The sequence below is a fragment of the Balaenoptera musculus genome, chromosome 4 (genome assembly GCF_009873245.2).
Source record: "Balaenoptera musculus isolate JJ_BM4_2016_0621 chromosome 4, mBalMus1.pri.v3, whole genome shotgun sequence".
Classification (NCBI taxonomy): Eukaryota; Metazoa; Chordata; class Mammalia; order Artiodactyla; family Balaenopteridae; genus Balaenoptera; species Balaenoptera musculus.
In genome coordinates this window covers 68,119,474-68,134,915 of record NC_045788.1, presented here as the reverse complement: position 1 = coordinate 68,134,915, position 15,442 = coordinate 68,119,474, and positions in this window count along the sequence as shown.

Below are 15,442 nucleotides of genomic sequence, written 5' to 3'. Positions count from 1 at the left end.
TTTTCTGTACACCTGAAACATTGTAAACCAACTCTATTTCAATTTAAAAAATAAATAAATAAATATTTTTCAAAAAGATGATCTATTAAGAAGTTTTTACTTAATCTTATAAAAATTGGGGGTTTTAAGGAGGAGGGAAGATTCTGAGATTGTTTCGTTTTGTTTTTTAAAAGGCATTTCTGTTGGTGAAATATTACAGAAAATGGTTTTACAGAAAAAGGCACTCTAATAAATTCCTGGAATCATGAGAGGAAAGAGGACAAGGTGGAGACTATATGGATGAAGAGGAGGAAAAACAAGAGATGGACCAAAATCCAGTGTGTAAAGGTAAGCGCCACTCCTACATTCCACAATAGGAATAAAACAGTTTAAGTTTGTGATGCCAGACCTTCTCTTATCACTGGTATGAAAATTCACACATAAGAAACAGGACAAGAAATGTTCCCTGTTTTTAACCTATGCTTGCAAAGGATGTTTTAAGATCGAGTCTGCAATGAACATTGTAGTACATGACTCTTTTTGAATTATGGTTTTCTCAGCTGCATCGCATGGGGAGATCAGCTCGGTGCTTTGTGACCACCTAGAGGGGTGGGATAGGGAGGGTGGGAGGGAGATGCAAGAGGGAGAGGATATGGGGATATATGTATACATATAGGTGATTCACTTTGTTATACAGCAGAAATTAACACAACACTGTAAAGCAATTATACTCCAATAAAGATGTTAAAAAAAAAAAAAAGATCGAGTTTGTAATGGGTGGCTTATTTCTTTGTGGAAGGAGATAGGCCAGTTTCCCATTTTATTTCTAAAATTCTTTTTATACTATCACAGTCTCTATTATTATACACCAAATTAAGACAGGCCCTAAATGCTTTACTTTATCCCATAGTCAGAGTAATATTAGAGATCATCCCTAGATTTGTACTTGATTTTAAGTAATCATCTCTTTAGTTATCTATAATGCTAAACTTTTTTTTTATAATGCTAAACTTTTGTCATGTAACAAGCTAAATTAAAGAATAAGCAACAGCCTTATTAGTTGAAATGAAAACATATGCTCATATATTGTTTTCCAATCCTGTAAAGCCTGAGAGGCTACCCTAACCAAATAGATCCATCAATTAAATGTGAAAGTCCAACCTGAGAGCTTAGCACATCACAGATTTCAATGTGCACATGACTCTTCCAAGAATTGAGTTAAAATGCAGATTCTGATTCCATGGGTTTGGGCTGGATTTTGCATTTGAACATTCTGCCAGTGGTGGGGGATCCATGGCGCTGGTTCCCAGATCACATTTTGAATAAGAACGTAGAAATCGATTGCTTACCGCTGGATAATAGATTTTTCTCCTTGAAAATGGATGTGGAACAGCAGGTGGGAAAGGGCACAAGGGTGGGGTCAGGATAAGAAATCTAAGACTTGTCTGCCATCAACGAGCTAGGTAACATGGATAGATCCTTTAATCATTTGGGGCCTCGGTTTCCGCAATGTAGAAATCTGCATTAGAAGAGTGAGTTGTTTTCTAGGACATAAGGTATGTTTTCAATAAAAATTTATCAAACTTCAAGGCTTCAGGATGAACAAGCTAAAGTTGATTTAATTGCAGTAAACATATTTATTTAAAAATGGTAAATGTTTTCCTGCTGAGAGTACAATCTCAAATAGTTACCATGTGATTATAAAGAAAATGAAAAACTAAATTACCTCCATGAGAAACTGACCCTTTCTTTTTACGAAGTCACAGGCTGAATGAAACAGTAAACAAAGAACGTGGCCAAAAAAACCATGATCCAGGAGATTAAAATATAGAAATGGATACACTACTTTTCTGCCTCAGGCATGGCTTTCAGCAATATACACACTTTGAATTTGGAATGAAGCAGATTTTCCTTTATTTCATTTCAACATCTGGCTCGGAACTGATGGGAGGTAAGCAAAAATCATGTGTCGGGTCTCTTGCTTGAAGAAGTGTTCAGATGAGTATTGGCAGAGCTCCCCGAGGAATGAAACTGGAACACTGAAAATCCAAAATTACAGACATTGTACAAAACATTATTTCCTAATAATCTGCAAGTGGTCAAATAACAAGGATGGAGTTTTTAAACTCAGAGACAGACAGAGAGATCGTTTAACTTGGTCGAGGCTTATCCTGGCACATTCATTCACTTGCTCACAATCTTCAGGATCATCTGTGCTCTTGAAGCAGACGAGTATCCGGGGTCACCTTTTGCCAGTTGCCTGAGTCCTGTTGCTTTTGATCACTTTCTCCGGCAGATGTGATGTGATTCTTTCTGCCAGCTCATTCCCCTGCGTCTGCAAACTTGGGGCACCCTGCTCTCATCTCACTAGCAGTGCTGCCTCTGGGTGAAAAGCACTTAGTCCTGCCACAGGCCGCTGTCATCTCCTGACAGCCCAGACTCCCACGGCACTTCTCCGTCTCGTTCGGGGTCAGATTCAAAGCCCTGACCAGCTTCCACTGGCAGAAGCTGCCTCTTAATTGCTATAGATCAAAAAGTACTGAACATGTCAATTAAAATAGAGTGGAAGAGGGCAGAAAAGATCTGGCATTTATGAGGACAACCCATTTCCTGCTGGGCTGATGGCTTTCCTTATGCGTCATGGTCCTGCTTGATTAATGGGCAGGTCATTTCCCACCAACACTACGAATACAGCCAACTGATGGCAGCATCTGTCTCCTTTGCCCTGCTCTAGCAGACTTTTCCCTCTCCTATAATTTGTTCTGTTCTTTAGCAAAAGGGTTTGTCCCTAGAACTACCTACATATTTCCAGGAGAGGCGAGCTCCCCAAACTACACACACAGATATCAGAAAAGAAGAAGCCTTATTTCTTTTCATTCACCTATTTGTCCTTTGCTCCTTCCTATTAACATTCTATTGACATGGCTAAAACCTTGATTTTTAGAGCTGCAAGGGGGCTTCACTACATACAGTCTAAAGGATGAGTGAACAGAGGCCCAGAGAGCTGAACTGACTTGCGCCAGGCTACACAGACACTCTCCTTCCTACCTGGCTTTCTAGGCGATGCACACTTTCATTGCACAGCTACGTTCCCAGGCTCTCCGTGTCTCAAGAACCAGGTCTAAGATCTAGAGAGGCAATCACATGAGGGGCTGAAAGCCAAGCCTACTATGCCTCATTGGTCCTGCCACTTACTAGTTTCCTCCTCTGTAAGCTGGGAAGTTACAGCAGTAAGACAGTCAGTGTTGACAAAGCTCTCTGGTCTGAACACACAGTGAGTTCTACTTACAGACTCTTTCTTATGTGGAAATTAGTTTTCAGAGGAGGTTGATGGGTTCAGGACAAACCCCAAAATATGGCACCTGGGCGTATTGAATATCTGAGGCTGTAGGAGTTCGAGAAAAGAGCAGAATTAGAAAATTCTCCCCACCTTCCCCTGTTGCCCTTCTTCCCTGAAACAGGTCATAAAACTCTCATGTGAAGGTTCCCTCCCTGTATCAGGAGGAAGGGAGATATTCTTATCCCTAGAGATGGGGAGTTTGGAGCTGAGAAATCTGTATAAACAAACCTTGTTAAACTCGCCCTTATCTTCCCAGTTACTTCTTCACCATTTAGTACTTCAGGCCCAAACACCTTCTTCTTGTCAATTTTTCACGGATTTATTGTTTCTTTGTCTAAAAGGTATAAAAGCTTTTGGCTCTGGTCATTTCTTCAGGTCTTCATTCTCTTGTGAACGCTCCCTTGGACATGTGAAAATTCAATGAAACGTGTATGCTTTTCTCCTGTTAAATCTATCTTTGTCAGATTAATTTTCAGACCCTGCCAGAGACCTGAAGAGGGTAGAGGAAAAGTTTTCCCTTCCTTACAAAGTAAATTTATTGTTCACTCAATGTATTTAATGTATCTAAATAAGTTAGAGACCAATGCGCTCAAATTTGGTAGATCAACAGATTGCCAAATTTTCTTCTCCCAGTAAGCAGATTAAAAAATAAATCCACTTATTAGCACATCTATCTTGCAAACTAAAGAATGCTTAAATTCAAAGTAGTAGAAAGGGTACAATTTGAAAAGTAAAAACAATCCTTCTCAAAAAGGAACAATACTTTTGCTTCTGATGAGAAAAACATTGTCAGGGTCAGTGTTAGGACAAACCATGGAGCTCGCATGCCCCTCTTCTCCAGCTCATCTTCTCTAAGGAGGAAGCTCGTTGCTGTCTATAGCCCCCTTCCCTCCCACCTTCCCACTGCAAGCCTCAGGGGCTCTGACTGTGAAGTCAGCTTCCAGGTTTCTAAATGATGCAGCTGCCAATCACCTGAGCCTTAGCCAGTGTTCTTCAAATCTGCACATACACTCAATTTGCCAGAATCAGGATCCCCAAAATCATCAAAGGTAAATGATAGGTAAATCTACGAAATGAAACGTAACTTGGAAAAAGAGCAAACCCTGCCTTCTGTTGTAAAATCCATCTGCACTTCTGGGGAAGCCCATAAAAATGGTGCATGAGAAACAAACGGAAAGCTTAATAAAAGATCAATGCGGATTTTAACTGCGTGAACTGCGTCCATACTTCAGATGGTCCATACTACTCAGTTTTGTGGAACTCAGACCATGCCTGGAGGTGAGGTGCCCATAGGAACAGAGACAGACTAAGACTGGCAAAGAGGTGATTGGAAGTGCCAAGGCCCTGGGCTGTGTCGTAAAAGGACACTGAAGACCCAGGGACGACTATGTAGGAGAAATGGACCATCAGGGAGATAGTCACTGTCTCCAAATGTCTGAAGAGCTGTCATGAGAAGAGAAAGCAAAACTGCTAGAGGGCATAAGAAGGTCAAATTGGAAATAAGGAAACCAGATTTATGCTGCATAAAGAGAAAACTGTTAACCCTTAAACCTGTCAAGAGAAAAGGAAAAGAGAAGAGAAGAGAAGAAAGGAGGGGAGGGGAAGGGAAGGAAAGGGGAGGACGCTACATGTTCTAGCAAGGAGTTAGAGATCCTGATAATCCTGCAGTTTGATCTGGAACATCTCCTGGCTTCTTTCTGGTTTTCTTTGCCCATAATTGAAGTTGTTATTGTTGATGAACTCAGAACATCCTTCCGGTCTGAATATGTTCTGCCTTTTATCAATAAACATGTCTGAGTTTGTTTTTTTTTTTTCTCCCCTTAGTTTTGACTATAACAACTATTATTTATCGAATATTTTCTATGAAAAAGGTACTGTAAATTTTTGAAATAGATTATATTATTATCCCCATTTTACAGATAGGGAAACTAAGTTTCAGAGTTGATAGGTAATTTGTTCAAGCCACACAGCTAGCAAGAGAGTCAAAAACTTATTTCTAACCCAAATCTATCTGATGCACTTAAATCCCAGGGTGCGAGGCCTGAAAACAGTTCAAATTTATTACCTTGAAAGAATACTTTTTCTCATTTTGCTCTAGGAGTCTTTGTTGCATTACCAAATTCTATGCCTAGAAATTGACACAAATTCCTGGTTACTCAAGGATTCCTTCGAGATTAGCATCATAAGATCTTTGCCCTTTCCAGATCTGTTTTCTTTGCTATTAATGTAAACCTCCACAACAACGCCTTCGGTCATGTTCTGGGACTCAAGGCCCATAAAAGTGACACTTCAAACCACCAAGTGTTCAATGTCCTTGACCCTAAAAAGAAAGTCATCTTTCTTTGCACTGCACTTCTCATCTGCTCCTTGGGCTTAAGTCCTTTTCCATATCTAAAATATCCTCCTTCTGACCAAAAGCTTTTATTCTTTACACTCACTCCCTCATTTCCTGATCCCTGCACCCTGATCACTATGATCTCTTGGAAAACTTTTCCCTCTTCTTCAAGAATGTTACTCCCTTACCCCTGGGCCTCATCCCAAGATGTCATGGTACCTCACTTATTCTCTTTCTTTCTGGCCCTTTGACTCTGCTACACATGCCCATCTAAACTCCAACAATGGATCACTTCCAACCACTCAGATCTTCTGCCTCTACATATGGGTTGCTGATGCAGCTGCTGAAAAGCAAGCATTTGTGAAGATTGATGCCACCATAAATGTAGAGAATCCAATCCCAGCTGCTCTCTCAATCCACAGTACTCAGCAGTTCCTAGTCAGTCCCCTTCATCATTTCCCTTGGCCATTTTTCCAAACTGTCACCATTCTCCACTGGCTTCTAAATCCCACTTTTTTGTTGTAGAGTAGAACTTTGCTTCTTATTTCACACTCCTCAGACTTCCAAGCTTACCCCCTCATTCTCAGCACAGGAAATTCTCTCCTACTACAAAGGAGGAAAAAAAAAAAAGAAAGAAAGAAAGAAAGAAAGGAAGGAAGGAAGGAGGGAAAGAAGGAAGGAAGGAAGAAATGAAAGATAGAAACTCCATCCACTTCCTACCACCAAATCTAAGTCATCTACACTCCGTTTTCTTTGGCCTTCATATTATATATAACCTATTATATAATGTGATCTCCAAGGCCAAATACAAACATACATATGTATATGTGTGTGTGTGTGTATATGTTATACATAGACTGCATATGACTATGTGTCTCTGGCTCCTCACTTTATCAGAAATTTATTCTATCAGTAGTGGAATTTCTTTATTAATAGTGCAAATTCTTCAAACATTTTTTCACCCTGGTTGATCAATCTCACTAGCTTTGAAACATGCTCAAATCTCTCTGAACCCTACATTCTCCTTAATGTGACTACAATTACATGGAATTAAATCCTATGTACAGAAAAGAGCCTGGAACAGAATGTAGTAAAAAGTGTTTGTCATTGTGTTTTGGTAGGACTATGGGTGCTGCATTAATTGATTTAAATTCTACTTATCACAATTCTAAAAAATTCTATAATTAGCATTTAATACTTTCATAAGGTATTGTTTTTGTAAAGAGTATGACTTTTCCTAACTAAACCAGTGTATTTGTTTTTATATCCAGCCAATTCAGTTGATGAGTGCCACGTCTCTAGTACTTCAAGGTTTAAGCCGTCTTGCCAGCTCCGAGCGCCCTCTGCTGGTGAAATGTGGGTACAACAGTCAAATAAGCTGAATTTACAGTTTGGTGAAGGTTAGAAAACACCAATTCGTATTGATCAATCATTTTGTTTTCACTTGCATTATTGTATAAGAGCTAGTTAACATGTTAAAATGGGACTCCCCCCTGTCTCCGTTTGAACTGAGGTATGTAATAGATCTGTGCTGTCTGTTAAGAGGAGCCACTAGCCACTTGTGACTCCTGAGCACTTGAAATATACCTAGTTTGAACTGACAGGCCTTGTGAGTGTAAAATACACACCTTCTTTCAGAAGTTATTGCGGGAAAAAATTAAGCTTAAAAAAATTAAGGTTTGGGAGGTTCTCAGCTACTTTTTCGTGAAATGAACTCTCTGCTCTCTTCTCCTTCTGTGATACCCATTACCCTAATGTTGCCCTTTCTAAAAGAGTCAAGATTGTTTTTAGAGAATTTCCTCATGTTTTTAGATCTTAATTATCTTTTCCCTTCTACCTGTCTCATTTCTAGATTTCTATTTCAAGCTCACTATTTCTCTCTTCCATATGCCCTGCTTTATTTCCAATGCTTTTTAATGCATTCTTCATCTCATTTATTGAGTTCTTTAGCTCCAGAATATCTGTTTGGTTCTTTTTTAGAATTTCAATTTATTTGGTAAAGTATTACTTCTGTTCACTAATTTTATTCCTGAGCTCATGAAATTGCCTCTCTTAGTTTTCTTGTAGTTTGTCAAGTTTCTTCATGACAGCTATTTTGAATTCTCTAACAGATTCAAAAAGTCAGATATTCCATGACTTTAAGTTTGGATTCTGAAGAATTGTCATTTTCTCTTAGTGATACAGTGTTATTGTGGTGCTTCATGGTGTTTGACGAGTTGTTCCTTTGCTGGTGCCTTTTAAGTAGTGAACATGTTTTTACTTTAGATAAAGCTTTTTTTCTAACTTGAATCTAAAGATTCAACAGATTAGAAATTAGAGGGCTTTCTTTTATTTCTCAGTAAGTGGTACTATAGCATAACATTCTGGTTTCCCTTATCTGAGCTGTCTCTGGTTGTATTTGAAAGCCCGCACTTTCCAACCCTCCACCACCTCTGTCAGAGGTTTCACCAAGTGCTCTTATTATCACTGCTTTTGTGCCCCTGGGGTTGTTGGTGCCTTGCTGCGGCTGGTGTTGCTGGCATTGCTGCCTGGGGCACTAGGATGGTGGGCACTTCTGCAGCATTCAAGATCTTCTGAGTTGCAGGCTCTGCTGCCAGAGAGAGAGAGAAATGGGGAGAGGGGAAGCCAGGGTCATGGGTGCCTCTGCCTTGTCCGGTGTTATTGGGTTCCTGGATGCCACCACTGCAGGCAACCGTCATGGGGCTGGAGTTGTGTGCACCGCCTCTCCTGCTGATCACGGGTTCTCTGGGGCTTCAGGCTCAGCTGCCATGGCCAGGGGACCAGGATTGCAGGCACAGCCTCCACTGTTCCCCTGGTTTTGTCTCCTCTATCTGTTCCACCCATCTTTAAATGTACAGATATGTGGAATTCTCTGGCATCCTGGTGTGTTGGACAGAGGCGCCTTTGTTGAGTTGTGGATGTTTTACTGGCTGTAGATTGAAAGGGAGGGACAAGGGAAACATCTCACTCTACCATGATGCTGACTTTGCTCTCCCTTGTTCTTTTATTCTTTATCCTATAAAAGCTTCCTGCCTTCCACCCCATTCTGCAGTTCTCTGGAAGAAGACTCCACTTCATAGTTTGTCCACTTAGTTTGTTAGTATCACCTAAATTGTCTTCTTTAATCATTTTTTAACACTCTGCATAGTAAATGGGGATCCCAAGAATGTCAAGGTTGGAGAGGGCTTTAGGAGCCCTCTTTTCTTTCCATCCATCAATTTATTCAACATAGAAACTTCTACATTGAGCTCCTACTATGTGTCAGGCACTATGCTAGGCAAGAATAAGATGTAGTCCTAACCAGGGTTATATGTGGTTAGAAATCACTATTTCCCAGTGTAGCCCACTTCACCTTGAAAAATATTTCATATTAGAAAGATTCTGTTTACATCTAAATAGAATTACAAAGGAGCCTGTATGTTTGGAGAAAGTGAGTTTATAGTGGTTGGAGCATAGTTTAATGAATAACTTGCTACTTCCTGAGGCAGCCTAACAGCTTTAACTGTTAGAAAAGTTCACTTGTCCACTTTGTCAAAATCATCCTGGTAAGATGAAGTTTGCAAGTTTATAAAATGTTCCTCTTTTTCGCTAGTAATATTTTTACTAAAGTTTGAGTTTTCTGGTATTTATCACAGCTTTATTTTGGTTAGTGTTTTCATGGAACACTTTTGTCTTTTGTGGGGTTTTTTTTTTTACTTTCAACATTTCTGTATCATGTATTTTAAATATTTCTTATAATTGGGTTTTCTCAGTCTGACAATCTATGTCTTTTAATTGGAACATTTAGTCCACAAACACTTAATATAACTACTGAAATGTTTAGGTTTGAATTTACCATCTAACTACTGGCTTTCTACTTGTTTCACTTTTTCTATGTTCCTTTTAGATTGATTATATTTTATTATTCTATTTCTCTCACTATTATCTATTTAGTAGTTTTACATTATTTTACCACTCTTTTTGTTGATATAATAAAAATTACAGCAAGCATATTTGACATATCAAAGTCTAATAAAAGTTAGTATTTTTACCTCTTCCTTTACCTTGCTACTCAGTGTGTTGTTAGACCAGCGGCATAAAAATCACCTGGGAGCTTGTTAAAATTTAAAATCTCCAGCCCCACTCCAGACCTTTTGGTCAAAATCTACAATTTAACAAGATCCCTAGATGACTCATATATTAAAAATTTGAGAAATACTGCTTTATGGCACTTTAACTCCATTTACTTTTTCATAATTCATATACCATTTTGGTGTATTTTATTTATGTTTTAAACCCACAAGATACCTAATCATTGTTTTAGACAGTCAATATTCATTTATATTTACCAACAAATATATTCTTTTCATTTATGTTTATTCCTTTCTGTATTTCAGACCTTTCATCCAAGATCTTTTAGCTTTTGCCTGAAGTACACATACATCTTTAGTGTGGCTTTTCATAGTTTTTGTTTGAAAATTTATTTCCCTGTCATTTTAAAAACTTTATGATGGACATTTTCAAACATATAAAAGTAGAGAGAAAAGCATAATAAATCTGATTTACCCATCCCCAGTTATTGATATATGGCCTATCTTTTCTTTTTTATACTCATTTATGTCCTACTCCCTGACACCGTATCATTTCATCTATAAATATTTCAGTGTGTACCTCTGAAATATAAGAAATTTTTGTTTACAACACAACCCCAATTTCATTATCAGACCTAAAAAATTAACACTAAATTCTTAATATCAACAAATATCCAATCAGTGTTCACATTTCACCTAATCACCTTATAGATTTCAGTCTGTTTTCAACTAGTTAAAAGTATTGCTTGTATCTTATACTGTTCCCTTTCTCCATTTTCTTTACAAATATATTTTATTTTGAAGACTTTTTGTTGTTTGTTTTGTAAAGTTTCTCAGAGTCTGGATTTTGCAGATTGCAATCTTATGTTGCTATTTAAAATTGTCCTTAATGCCCTATACTTCCTATATATTAGTCGATAAATCTAGAAACTTGATAATTTTGTTGATAATATTGTTACTTTCATTTGGAGGGACAGAATATCTAATTCTCTCTCTTTTTATGATACCAACTGTTGGTGATCATTGTGTAGATCTATTAATTCTCTGAGGGTTGCAAAATGATTCTATCATTCTATCATTTTTTAAATTTGACTATTAACTAAAATATTCTATAAAGGGAAATTTATCATAATCAACTATTCATTTATTCATCAGTAAGGTAGAGATCTTATTAAAAAAACAAAACAAAACAACAGGCAGGATAAATGCTTGATTATTCCCCATTTTCACCAGTTTTCAAAATAATGAGCTGGTCCATAGCATCTGACACAGGTGATCAGTGAGGGTTATTTTAAGGGGATAAAGATCATTTTAAATACATGGGTTTAAACATATTTGATGTCTTTCTATCCATTTCAGTTATTATCCCTATTGATGCACAAATTATCCTGTCTTTGGCTGACTGGGGATATTTTGACAAAACCTTTTTTTCTTTGATAGCTTCTTTGCTATCTGGTAGTACAAGATATTGCAGTTTCATCTTGCAAATTTAAATCTATATCTAAAATTAGCCATTTCTCTATGAAAATCTGATTTTTTTTTTTTTTTTTTTTGGTAGAAAAAAAGACCACAATCTGTGCATGAAGGATGTTAATCGCTACCAGGGTGCTCTTTGTTTCTAGGTTTATTTGCTTTATTTTACTTTCACTTTTATAGTTTTCCTTTTACTTGTAAAATTTTATTTCATAGTGATTTAAAATAAGTATCTGGTTATAACATCAAATCTACAAGATAAGGTATATACCATTATGTCTAGCTTCTACATATCCCCTACACATGTATTTCCTCCCTCCCTATAGCTAACTTTGAAAATTTTTATAAACATTCCATTTTTTCTTATTATAAGGAAACATGCATACATAGTAGCATCACTTCCCCACCCACCCCGTTTTCCAGATACACGATGCAAAACCTTCATGCTTTCACCACCTTGCTTTTCTCACTTAAAAATATATCCTGGAAATGACTCCATGGCTGAGATTTCCCTCGTTCCTTTTGACAGCTAAATTGTACTCCATTGTTTATTACTCCTCTTGTTACTCATGAAAAGCATAGTAAGATAAATTTTCCAACATTAACCTATAAAATGACTCAAATTTGCTTTTTAAGAAAGTGCCCAGAGTGATGGCAGCAAAGTGACTATGTAGGCACCTCCAAGCTCTGAATTCCGCCACAGAAATAACAAGAAATAAGCAGAAACTTTGTCAGAACTCTGGAAGATAGTCATAGGTTTACATTAACCAAGTGAACACAGAATCCAGAAAAAATTAACTTAAAAACAGTAGAAAAGTTTCTAGGCATTTTACTCGCCATCGCCCCACCCCCCTCCCTGGCTCAGCCACAGTTGGAGACAGCAGCCTCCATTCCCACTTGGGGGACCCTAGTCCCTGGTTCCAAAGGAAGCAGAGCAGAATTTATTTGCAGATTATTGTGTAAATCTTTATAACTTGACTGGGGGGCTACCTGAAGGAGTGATGCAGAATGCTCATCTCTGTTTTGCCTAAATTGGAAGTCACTGAGGCTAGAGGAGCAGTGGGCATCATTTGAAAACATTGCAAAGTAGATAAACAATTCACAGGCAACTGGGGCAAGAGATTACAGTTGAGACAACAGATAGCCTTTCTTAGGAGAAAAAACCGGGGAGAGAGTTTTTTTGTGAAACTGGAGCAATCAAAAGCACCCATATTTATGGAGAAATTTAGAAAACCATACACATGCCCAGGGCAAGATGCATGCTCAGAAAAGACCTCAGAAGAACTTAAGCTTTGACCTTGGGTAGATCTTAGACTCAGTGAAAGTCTGGCTAAGTGTTAAAGGAGGGCTTCAGAACAGAGTCAATCTGCAAAGACTAGGAGAGATTTTTTCCTTTTCTTTTTTTTTCACCTCTGATGTTCAAGAAAATCTCCATCAAACACAAGAAATACACATAACATAAAATATGCCATTTTAACAATAAAAGAATACACCAACAAAATAAATAAATCAATGAAATGATGAAAAAAAAAAAGAAAAGGAAAATTGCCAAAGTGATCTTAAGTTTCCCCTGGAGGAATAAATATGAAAGAATAGCCATAGACATATTTTGAAAGAGTAATCAAGGGGAAATGCCTCACTAGATGTTAATTTCATGATTTAAAATGTAGTACTAGACTAGGAACTAAGACAAAATTTGTTTTAAATGAGGAAATACAGAATTTGAATCATTACAATAGTGGCATTTCAAATCCACAGGACATGAGTGTGTTGTTTAATAAATGACATAGAAAGAAAGGACCAACAAAGTGAGAAAATAAAATAAAGCTAAATTATATCAAAACAAACTCCAGGTGAACTAAACATCAAAACCTAAACAAAGTATAAAAATGCTAGATTAATATATAAGTAAATAGTGGAGTTTTCCACTTGTAGGAAGATGAAATAAACATACTTCTCCCTATTCTTCCCATTAAATGCAAGAAAAAACAAACAAACAAAAAAACCTTTAATGTTATATAGAAAACAAACACAAGAAGACTTAAAATGGTAGAGAAAAAAAAAGATGCGGGATTTGGGGACCCCAGGAACAACACGGTTTTGAGTTCCTTGGGTTTTCTTTTTGCCTTGTATATATCAGACTTGGATCTGAAGAAGCCAGGAACCTGGAAACACCAACCAAGAGGCCCAGAAAACAAAAGGCACCAACCAAGGGCCTGCTATCTCTAGCCAGAGAACTGGGAAAGGGACAATCTGGCAAGACAGATATGTTTAGACAACCACAGTTCTACTCCAGCCAAACACAACAGAGAAGAGGCATGTCTCCATGACTACCCTTGCCAGCAACGGCCTGGTGGGAAGCTTAGACCTTCAGCCTTCTTAGGCTGTAGGGAGGACCCTCGACCCCCTATCATACTAGGGTGGCGTCAGAGAAGGCAGACTAGGGAGAGGGGACTTACATCCCCAAGGTGATGAGCCATCCACCACGCCCTCTCCCTGGCCACACACATACACAGTGTCAGTGGGGACCATGTGAGGAGTCTGGACCTTCTCCGCACCAGGCAGCAACAAGGCATCCCTCCCCTTTCTTGTTAGAATGACATAAAAGGAGGCCTAATCTCAGTTAGTCACGACTTTCAATAAACCTTGACCTAAACATCACACTTTATGTAAAAATTAACTCAAAATGGATCAAAGATTTAAATATAAAACTTAAAACTACAAACCTGTAGAAAAAAATACAAAAGAAAATCTTCAGTATGTAGGACTAGGCAGAGTTCTTAAGACTTGACACCAAAAGCATGATCCATAAAAGGAAAAATTGAGATATATCACTTGGTACCCACCTCTCCAGGCCAGAAAAGTCCACTGCCGTTTACACACACATCTGCCAATGGCAGATATACCTGCAGACACACACACTCACACACACACCCTGCCCCCAGCTCTGTGTCTGAGAGCCCCCAAGGCCTGGTCAGGGATTTGAGGGCAGGTGCTTGGTGGGTCAGCTGGAAAATCTTCCTTAAAGTCAGGCAGACACTGAGAGCACTGCTCGTGAGGGCACAGATCAGGAAAGGAATGACACAAAATCATCAAGTGTGGCAGATGCACATCACAATTCACATGACCAAAGTCTCAGGAATCGGTCAGAAATATATGTTTCGGGAGTATGAAAAGTAAGGTATACTAGCAGGAGGTTCAAGAGTTCACAAGAATATCTAAAGACCTTTCAATGAAAGAGGCTCATATTTGAAGCTTGGGGATAGAAAGACAGATTTGGTTAGAGGAACACATGTTAAGTTGAGGGCAATGTGCTGGGTGCGGAGCTAGGAGCAGCAGAACAATGCAGTCAGGAACACAAGATCAGCAAAGGGAACAAACACTCCGTTATAAGTTCTGGAGACTAATGTACAACATGGTGACTGCAGTTAATAGTAATGTGGTATATACTTGAGATTTGCTAAGCGAGTAGGTCCCAAGTGTTCTCACCACACACACCTGCGCACACAGGTAACTATGAGAGGCAATGGGTATGCAGCTTTGATTGTGGTAATCATTTCAGGGTATACATACATCAAGACATCACATTGTACACCTTAAATATATACAATTTTTGTCAAAAATAAACAAAAAAAAATTTTTAAAGGACACAAGGTCAGGAATGAGGCCTTTCAAATGAATGCCTAAGAAGAGTTTGTGATTTTCCAGGCTCCCAGTATTGCATGAGGCTCTTCTCTTTTTGGGGTATCTTAAAGGAACCCAGCACATCTTGCCAGCCAGGATCCTAGAATATTAGACCTGAAGGAGTACTTACAGATTGCCAACTCTCACTGCAATGAGCTTATTAGTAGAAAGGATCAGTGGTGCCCCAAGGTCCTGAACCAAGTTCACAGCAAAGCCAGGACTAGGACTCAGACCTCCTTATTCCTGTCGATTTCTTTAGTCATTGGCTCTACTGCAGTGTTCATGTTTGTTTAAGCACGTAACTCAGATATAATGGGGAGGAAACACGTGATCTTTTTGCCCCTTGATATGTGGGTGAAGTTTCTTTAAATCCCTACCCTGTGACATGTAGTAGTCCAAAGCCCTCTGAGATTTCTCCCAATTTCCAAGGAGTAGAAGGCAGCTAACGTTCTCCCGGCTGTCTTTGAGGAGCTTTCTAGTGTGCTACCTCTCCACACCACATGGCCACAGCCTGACACTCTGACCCAGCCATACCCACAAAACCCACCCAAGCATATTGGG